Raw genomic sequence first — 9,973 nt, 5'->3', positions numbered from 1 at the left:
GGCTTAGATAGCCTGCTTGTGAACTTTCTCTATTTCAAGCTAACTGAGATCAGACATAAGATAAATAAAAATTCATTGTCGGGCACTGACCTTCAGTGTGTGCCCATTTAGAGGGCATATTTTCCAACCTGATGTAAAGTGACTGCTTCCCTGTCCCCTTCTTTCACCTTTGTTTGTTTGGGTATTCCACTGCAAGTAGTAAAGTTTGACTGATTTATTGTATATTATTAATTTTCAGATCACTGTTAATGTTTTGCCACATGGCTCTGTTGATGGCTACAACTGGGCTTTTGAAACTCTATGCAAACTGGAAATGTATAGGCCTCTTCTTGCAGCATGCACCATAGAGAATGAACCAACCCCCCCGCCCCAACACACACACACACCATGCATGTATTAGCCCCACACAAACTATGCTATCCCCATTTATGGTGGAGTTGGCCCTCCCTCTAAAGTAACTTTTTTCCCTCGGGCTGCCGGGCAGCCTGTCTATTGGACGCTGTTTTAGGGTGTGAAATATAGGACACTGAGCTCTTCTGTACTAATGGCAGGGAAGCAGGAAACCCGTGTACAAGGTCGCCTTTATTTTATTCAGTGCTCGCCACAACTACATGTGTGCCTTCCCCTTCCAACGCACGCAAGTGGCCAGCAAACAGCTGAACAACCGAAAGGGGAATATCGGAAACAGAGCAGCCCAGACAACGCCGAGCGAAGTTGCAGCTCGTTCAGTCCCCTCGATTCCCCTCCCACTGGGCCAAGTTCTGGAGGAGGAACGAAAAGTTCCCAGCTCCAGGCGTGTAATTAAAAGGTAGAAAGACCACGCCGTGTGCAGCCCAGTGGGAAGAGACAGACAACGCAGCCTTGCCCGACTCTGGATGCAAACCGCACCCGGGGTCAAGCGGCAGCAACCGGAGGAGAGGAAGGGGGCTGATGAATTAGGGGGAGTCTCTCGGCTCCACTCCTGCGTGGGGGGAAGTGGGAGGGGCAGAGGGCACAGGGGGTCTCCCAGGAGGGAGAGGAACCGGGGGAGTGAGAGACGAGCGGGACCCGGCTGTGCCTCTGGCTATAAATCTTGGGGGTCCGAGCCGCAAAGGGATACCAGCGCGTGACAGCCGCGGCCAATTACCCAGGGGACAGGCGGGCCGGCGGCGGGCTGCTCCTAGCAGAGCGGGGAAGACCCGGAGGAGCCTGGCTCGCCCAGGGCTGAGCGGCTCGCCCGGCTAGATGCTGCACAGCTCGAGACAGCGCGCAGAGAGCGCGGGCGGGACCTCCCGGCTTGGCCATTGCGCCGCCCGCTCACCACGCGGCGTGCGCACCAGCCTGTAAGTTCCTGCTGCCTCGTAAGTGTTTCCAGCCGGGGCTTCATGCACAGACTGTCTTGAGGGCGCCTGGGGTGCGGGTGCTTTAGCAGCACCGAGGAGGGGGCAGTAACTCTAAGTCTGCCAGTAACTGAGGTAGTAACCGCCCTTGTGGTTTTCCTGCCCTCTCCCCGCACCAGGGTCAGGTAAGTTGGCTTTGTGCTCATCTGCCGCTCAAGCTCTGCGGGGGTTGCTTCTAGACAGAAGTGAAAAGTTTTAAGGCTTTTTTGCATTTGCTTTATGAGAGCACTAAAAACTATTCTGCATTGTGTCTTGGTTCAATTGCTTTTTAAAGTTAATTGATAGGACAGAATTGCAGGACCATACGGGTACAGCATATTTGAGGCAGTTAATTCGTATTTGTTGAGCAATACATTTTCCCTTGGAAGGTGTTTTTGTTTCATGTTCATCAGGGGAGTATTGGTTCAGATTACTTTAATTTACTCTTATTTTCACAGAAAAAATGTCCAGTTGCCTAATGAAAAAATGTATCCACGGTTTCTGATCTGTTACATAGTTTTATGATAAATGTATACTTTGTATAAAGTTGGAAGTGGAATCCCTTTTCCCTTGCCAAAATGCAATCATCTGCAAGCAGACCCCAGCATGAAGATAGTACCGTTGCATCAAGGCCAATTTATTGAAACCATGCCACATATTTATCTTTATTTTGCGGCTAGCTAGATAGGTCCAGCTTGCAAACGCGCAGCCATGTCATGCGGATGCTCTCTAATTTCTTGTCAACAGTTCCAAGACAGAGTAAAGATGCCACTTACCAAAAGTGATGGAATTTAGAGCAGTGACCCCTCTGACTCAGGAGATTATTCCAGTTATTCATAACGGGCCATAGGGAGTCCTGGTGTAACTCCATTAAAGGCACCAGAGATGCCAATGGTGAAATCTCTTCTATTTGCTTTTATTACAAATCCAGACTGAACATTCGAAATGCAGCTTTCGCTATCTCGTATCAGATATTGGTTTGGTCTAGATTCTGTAAATTTCTATCTGCATAACCAAATTTCATTCAATTTTTTCTGAATGTGAAAAAAAAATACAACAGGACGTTTCCATATTTTAACATTTAATATTTAAGTGACTGCAGCCGTTAAATGTATGAGGTACAATGCTTGTAAAAATCTATGATATGTTATTTACAGACATGCATCCTGGAATATCTCAAGATCTGAGCAAACCCATTGGTGCCAGCAAAGCAACTGGATAAATCACCAATTGGTTCCCAGTATTTACAAGTAATCAACTTGCAGAGTCAAATTATGCCCTTTGTTACACCTATGTAACTCTTCTGAAATTAATAGAGAGTCAATTGGAATGAATGGCAGGATTCAGACCTCAACAGTTTGCAATTCATTTTGAATTTCCACAGGTATTGGAGTGTAACAATAGTGTATTTTAAAAACCAAGTGCCATAATGTGGGGAAGTTCAGTGAATAAACTCAGTGAACCTGTCACTTGTACTTGCTGGAAGTACTGAATTTGGAGAGGTTTTGTTCTTATATTCTTGATGGGAAATCACCACTCCCTTTAACATAGCTGTATGAACACAACAACGCTACAGTAGATTGGAATTAAAGTCAGTAGCATCTGCCTGAATAAGAGGGGCTGAATATGGCCTAAAGCAGGTAATTAATGTGGTGATGTTAAAGTGCTGTGGCAGCAGCGTTTTATGATTAGACAAACCTTTCAGTCTCTTGATTAGGGTGATCCTTTTTGTTTTATTGCCATCATAATCTTTTAAAACACCACAAAATGTCTAAATATTAAACAACAATTAAACTGAGGGTTGGAAGAGTGGAGCTTAGACCAGTTTGTGCTTTACTGGTATAATTCTCCAGCAGGAACTGAGCATTTGTTGTGTACTTTTCATCTCTACAAACCCTGAATCACATTCTCACAGCAATGTTAAGTCAGGAATACATCCCTTGAGTACTTCCTGATGTATTTGCTAAGAGTATTGCCAAGAGTGGGAAGCTAATCTGCCCCTTTACTGCTTGTTGTAGGGGGAACAATGTTCATCTTGAGATTTGAAAATAGCGGGCACAGTTCTTAGTTACACTTGTGCATTTTGTTGACTGAAATTGAGTTAATTCCTGATTTACACCAGAGAAGGGGAAAGGAGAATCAGGCCCATTGTTTTCAGGGGCGTGACATGTCCTATCTTCTAGCCAGGCAACAGCACTTTGCAATTTGCACATGCCATACCAACCCATGGTAATGGGAAGCTATCCGTTTCTATGGCAATAATGACAGCCAGAGGTGTTAGTACCACAACATTGCAGAAAGGCAGAGCATGCTGTCTTGTCAGGTTACATCACCACTCTAGAAATTGTTAATTAATCTCCCAGTGTAAGACAAAAAAGAAGTTCAGTTCTACATTTTATCTGCGAACTGATAATAATGTCTGCCTGGTGGCTTCCTTTTTGTCACTATTGTAAGTGTGTAAAAGAAAGAGGCAGAGAGACAGATTGTGGAAGTAGAGTCCTATTTACACTTTAATTACACTGTTGAAATATTGGACTGTATTTGCACACATAAAGGTGATTTTCCCCCCCTTGAAGTCTACAGCATAACTGATACATGAAACTCTTCTTGGGTTAGATAATCTATTCTTTTAAAGTGCTGATCTGCTATGAGAACTGACTGAAATTGTCATCATGGTGTTACATATTTATTGCTTCTCAGTAACTTCCGGATAAAATCTGTTCAGTTAAAAGCTAGTTTTGAAGGCTACCAGCCATCCAAACTCAGCCTGGGATCTCAAAATCAAATGGATTTTTTTTCTGGCTCATGGATTAACACCACTAGAGTCTTCTTAATCTGAATTTAATTAACAATTCTGCTGATAATGCATGAGCCAGAATCGATTCCATTTCAGTCTCCTGGTGCTGTATGGGATCTCCAGAGCTATCATGTGTAAGAGGTAGGAAATATTTATTTTACTCAGTAAATTAAGCAGATATCATGAATATATAAAGGGAGCTGCTCTCTGGAGCAGAAAGTGTTCTGAAAGTGTTAATATTCAGAGTACAACGAAACTTTACATTCTTGACAATTTCATTTCAGATGGTGGGAAAGCACTGCATTTATTTGGGCCCACTGCATACGTTTCTGTACTGTAATCATTTTAAATACCATATGTTGTAAAGGAATAAATATTTAAAAATCCAATCTCTTATTTCAGTATTACCAATCTCTCTGGCAATCCCCTGTGCTTCCATACCATCGGTCACATTAACTACACAAATATGGGAATGTCATTGTTTCAAAAAAGTTATATAAATTACAAGCTCCAGTCACAAAGAGAGTACCAATTAAACAACCCTCACTAGTGAGAAAGGAGAGCCCCATGTATGGATACTAGACCAAACATTCACAGTCATGCATTCAAGTACTAACTAACCTTCCATTTTCTTCAGGACATTTCTGGAACATCTTTTTCACATGCGGAAAAAAACCAGCCAAGTTCCTTGCCAGCCCAAAGCTCCTCTATAATGATCAGTATTCTCCTGCAGTGCTCAGACTGCAACCACCTCCCAGTATGGCCCCAACGAGATGCCAAGCAGTACCAGGAGAATAAGTAACGGCTCTCTTGACTATAATTCTTCACATTTTACAGCATCTGAGCTGTTATGTAAAACCTACAGTGTTTTCTGAATTTTAGGCACACTGCTATGTGCCTAACAATTCCATCTCCTTCTCTTCCCCAGTGAACTTCACAAAGGATCAATTCCTGTCCGTGGTTTCATATGCAGAACTCCTGCTGAACACAATAGGAGCTGCAGGCATATAGCAAAGTTACTAAACGTGGCATAATTTTAATCTCCTGTTCCCACTTAGGACTTTAACATAATTTCACACTCTACAAGGTGTAGAGCAAGGTATCGGATCAGGGCAAGCTTTTGTTAGACACATTTTCTTCCAGTTTAAATGACATCAACAGATTTATCTCCCCCAATATCATTTCCATTTATGTGTACCACTTACAGAGCAGGCCCTCTGAAAACATCACTGCCTAAAGGAGCATGAGTGTAAAAGTATCTCACACCATACTTTCTCATCCAATACAGTTGTGCACTCTTCAGTCAAATACTCAGTAGCAAATCAGAGCTTCTAAAGAAAAGTTAAAAGTAGCCAGAGATACATACAAATGTTCATGCTTCTTTCCCTTCTTTGTAGGTACCTGATCTGAAATATTGATCAACTTTCTCTAACTCAGTGGTTCTCAAACTTTTGTACTGGTGGCCTCTTTCACATAGCAAGCCTCTGAGTGCGACCCCCCTTATAAATTAAAAACACTTTTTTAATATAGTTAACACCATTATAAATGTTGGGTGCAAAGCAGGGTTTGGAGTGGAGGCTGACAGCTCGTGACCCCCCATGTAATACCTCGCGACCCCCTAAGGGATCCCGACCCCCAGTTTGAGAACCCCTGCTCTAACTAATCCCTATTGTTCTGCTGCTTCTAACTTTTATACTTTGCAAAATATATTTTGGCAAAAAATAGTATTTGATAAAGGTGCTTAGCCCATGTCTTCACACTAAGAAGAATCTGCATTATTTTGAACACTTTGGGGAACTCAATGAATAATAAGAATACTTTAGACACCATAAAATATATAGTTCCTGGTACTTTGTTTTGGATCTTTTTTAGCCAGCAGTCCTGGGTGGTTGTTTTTACTATAAATCATAGCAACTGTGATAGCTCGCAACAAAAATGTCTATGAAACTAAATGGTTAGTCTAATCATTTACAGACTTATCTTTTAGATAAATGATGGACCAGGCTAAAATGACTTTGGGCTTTCAACTGAATCATAACTAAAAGTGGAAAACAGGATGATCAGCAAGGTGTGATCTTTCTATTCACTGTTGTGCTACCTCCTCAAACTATTACAGATTTACTCTCCTAATTACCTCTTGCAATCTTCATTCCATATGGTATCTGCGAGATAGCAGAACTATCCAGGCACGACATGTATCAACTGTGTACAAATATTGGCTAGCATGCTTGGTTATCATTTGTGGTGTTTATCTGGTATCATTATTCAGTAGCACATCTCCTGTAGGGGTAGAAAAGGGGTAAAAACTGAAGGCAACCTCACATCGATAAAACAAGGCATCAGTTAGTGGCGGGAGAGAAAAATCAAACAGCAGCAGAAGGCAGCACTGGCAGTATCTGAAGAACCGTGCTAAAGTCAAGCACCCTAAAATGTAGGGTGACAAGGCGGCACATGAAGGGAAGATGCTCTCCCTGGTGCCTTTTAGGAAATAGCTGTGTTAGATACAAGGCCATAGAAATAATGGATATTACCAAGTGTCTGATGATAGAGTCCCCCGAAGGGAGACTCCCTGATAGAAAAGCAAGGGTGGGTATCTCTACTGCCCTGCTCCTTACTTCTCAGAACATACATATTTCCCGATTGCTGGCTAAAGACACCACAGTGCTTAGACACCACTTGATAGATGCCGTAGAAGACCCCAAATAGAAAAGATTTCTCACTCTGCTCTAACCTTGCCCAAAACATACAGGTGTATACTGAATGGAGTATTGTGCCACAGCATTTCTACCTCAGACAGACTATGTAAAGCTGGGGAAACATTCCTGGAAACTTCTGCACAACAACTTTCCTTTCATCTTGGCAGGCTTGTGCAAGGAAAAGAAACATTTTGTCTGACTTCAATAGAAAATGTTCTTTCTCTTGGCAATATCCTCCGGCTGGCCCTCTTTCTAGTATTGCTCTCTCCTAGCAAGCTTGTCTGCTTGAAGTACCTGGCACAAAAGGTGAGCAATCACCCTGAACATTGTTGCCTAAATAACATACATACCATGCAATCTACCTTCATAGGGGTAACAAGCTTTTCTCCACACACCGCTGAAGTTCCCCTTTCTCTTTCACTCTGTCCTTGAATTTATCTCCCCATTACTCTTCCACTTCTGTCTCCTCCTTTTCTCCCTATCATTTTTCTCCTGGGAGGCTTCCTTTCCCTCTGCCCCACTATCCCCCCACCTATGCTCCAGGTACCCGAAGGGTTGAGGGTAGGTCAGCTGTCTCTGTTCAATGTTCTCTCTCAATGTTGTTTAATGTAAGCATGAGAGGAGCTGGAAACAGAGGGGCAAGTGCCTCTTCGAGGTCCTGGAATGGAGAGAGAGAAAGAGAGAGAGAGACTCTGCTACCCACCTCTCCCTAGCAGCAGCAACCTCCAACAGCCCCTGGTTCCTCTCCCCTACTGAATACACTGCATTTTCTATACCCATGCTTCTGCTCCATTTAGCTGCATGCACTGAGTGGGTATCAACGGGTGTTTTAGAAGTGCTATTCTTGCCCTGCACAGAGGTACACCTCCCCACTATTAACATCTTTCCATGTCATTTACTCCTATTCTTTGCTTTCTTTGTCTTAATCAGTTTTTAACCCATGACAAGTGTGACAGGTTGGACCCCCTTTTCAGGGTGCCGCCGGATGTGCTGGGGTCCCACTGAGCCCACCTGTCCTACCACCCTTACTCTGTGCTGCTGTGATAGGCTGTCAAGTCCCTTTCCAGCACACACACACACAGGGACACACCTAGCTGTAGAATCACACAGAGTCTGAGATGAACTCTCTGTGGGAAGGCTCAGCTAGGGGAATGCCCTGCTCTCCTGTGCACACACCCTCTGGAACGTAAACCCAAAATTATATCGTCTTGTGCTGTGTAGAGATCTATATAGCGTAAGCACCTAAAAATCACCCACCCCCTCAAGGTGGAGGGAGATATGCACAGCTCTTTGCCGCCCCCCCCCCTCCAGTTATGAATTGCACAAACTGAGTTTTGGTATAAAGTTTATTAATTACAAAAGGTAAATTGTAAGTGATTATAAGGCACAGCAAACAGAACAAAGCAGATTACAGAGCAAATAAAACAACACACACAAACAACCATAATACACTAAAGAAACAGGTTACAAATAGTAATTTCTCACCTTAAATGTTATTTTAGGCAGGTTGCAGAGTTTCTGCAGCTCAGAGTTCCAGTTGTTTCTCTTCACAGGCTAGAGCCCGTCTCAATCTGGACTCAGCCCTTGCCTTTCCCCAGCTTAGTTCCTTTGTCTTCAGGTGCTTTCAACAGTCGTCCTTCTTGGGCGGGGAGGCAAGGGAGAAGAGCCCTGGTTGACTCACTTCCCAGCCCTTAAATAGGATTTACATAAGGCGGGAATCCTTTGTTTCCAGTGGAAAAATACCAGCAGTGTCCAAGGTGGTACTCCGTACCAGGTGACATTATCACATGACCTTGCAATGTTAAAGCCACCATCAGACAAGGTTTATTTGTAACGTCCACCGGAAGGAACTCCAGGAAGATGAGAGAGCAACATCTTCAAAGACGCCGTGTCTTTCCTAATGGCTCATCCAGACCAACTGCATACTGTCTGGTGGGCATTTCCCAGGTGTAACCACAGTTGTAATTGTTACATAGTCAATATTCCTAACTTCAGATACAGAAGTGATACATGTATACAAATAGGATAATCATATTCAGTAAAACATAACCTTTCCAATGATACCTTATATGACCCATCTTGCATAAAATACATCTTAGTTATGCCATATTCATATCATAACAATATTTCTATGAAGAATATGGGGTGTAGATTCACAACAAGATTAATCTCTAACCCAGTTACCAAATTTTCTTAAAAGCATCTTATAAGAGAACTTTTTTAAAAAAGTCTAACTAAATTACATCTTCCTACTCTCCTTTAACAAAATAGTGGATAATGTTCCTATCATACAGTTAGGCTAGCTTCACACAGAAGGTAATTTTATTAGTATCAATTTTCTCTACTATTTCCGTGGTACCAAAGTAAAGCTCTCTGGAACATAATTGCTGGGATTGCTCTTAGAACTTTCTGGTGGGGACTGCCCTGGACCTCTGTGAGGGCTGGAGAAATGAGCACAGGACAGGGAGTCAGGAAAGCTTGAATTCTAATCCTGGCTCTGTCACTACTTACTCTCTCTATGATCCGAGGCAAGTTTCTTCAACTTCTGTAAAATGGGAATAACAACACTTATCCACCAGTCTTACAGGGATGTTGTGATGAGTAATTTCATAGAATCATAGAAATGTAGGGCTTGAAGGGACCTTGAGAAGGTGGCAGGACCAAGTCAACCTAGACCATCACCAACAGGTGTTTGTCCAACCTGTTCTTAAAAACCTCCAATGATGCGGATTCCACGACCTCCTTAGAAAATTTTTCCTAATATCTAATCTAAACCTCCCTTGCTGCAGATTAAGCCCATTGCTTCTTGTGCTACCTTCAATGGAAAGGGAGAACAATTGATCACCATCCTTGTTATAATAGCCCTTAACATCTTTGAAGACTTATGAGGTCCCCCCCATCAGTTGCTTAGCAGGCTTCTTGCTTCTGATCTACTTAAAATGTTTTTTGCTATTACTTTTTGAGTCTTTGGCTAGCTGTTCTTCAAATTATTTTTTGGCCTTCCTAATTATATTTTGACACTTCATTTGCCAGAACTTATGCTCCTTGAGAAAAAACTAAACATGCCCAGTTTTTTTAACCTTCCCTCACAGGCCAGGATTTCTAAACCTTTTCTCATGTTT

At 42.8% G+C, this 9,973-nt stretch overlaps 1 protein-coding gene across 4 annotated transcripts in view; it reads left to right on the top strand.

Moving 5' to 3' along the window:
• The first annotated feature begins 517 nt into the window (after window positions 1–517).
• The window catches only part of AGTR1 (angiotensin II receptor type 1), a 51,867-nt gene continuing 42,411 nt past the window's right edge, over window positions 518–9,973 (top strand). Inside the window, exon 1 of one of the 4 annotated variants that reach the window (XM_043522716.1) lies at window positions 518–808. The gene's annotated coding sequence lies outside the window, so the exon portion shown is untranslated. The other 3 variants (XR_006283877.1, XM_043522714.1, XM_043522715.1) reach the window with 3 other exon arrangements.

The sequence above is a fragment of the Chelonia mydas genome, chromosome 9 (genome assembly GCF_015237465.2).
Source record: "Chelonia mydas isolate rCheMyd1 chromosome 9, rCheMyd1.pri.v2, whole genome shotgun sequence".
Lineage (NCBI taxonomy): Eukaryota > Metazoa > Chordata > Testudines > Cheloniidae > Chelonia > Chelonia mydas.
Note: the sequence above shows the minus strand (reverse complement) of the source record. Positions and strands in the feature narration are given on the sequence as shown.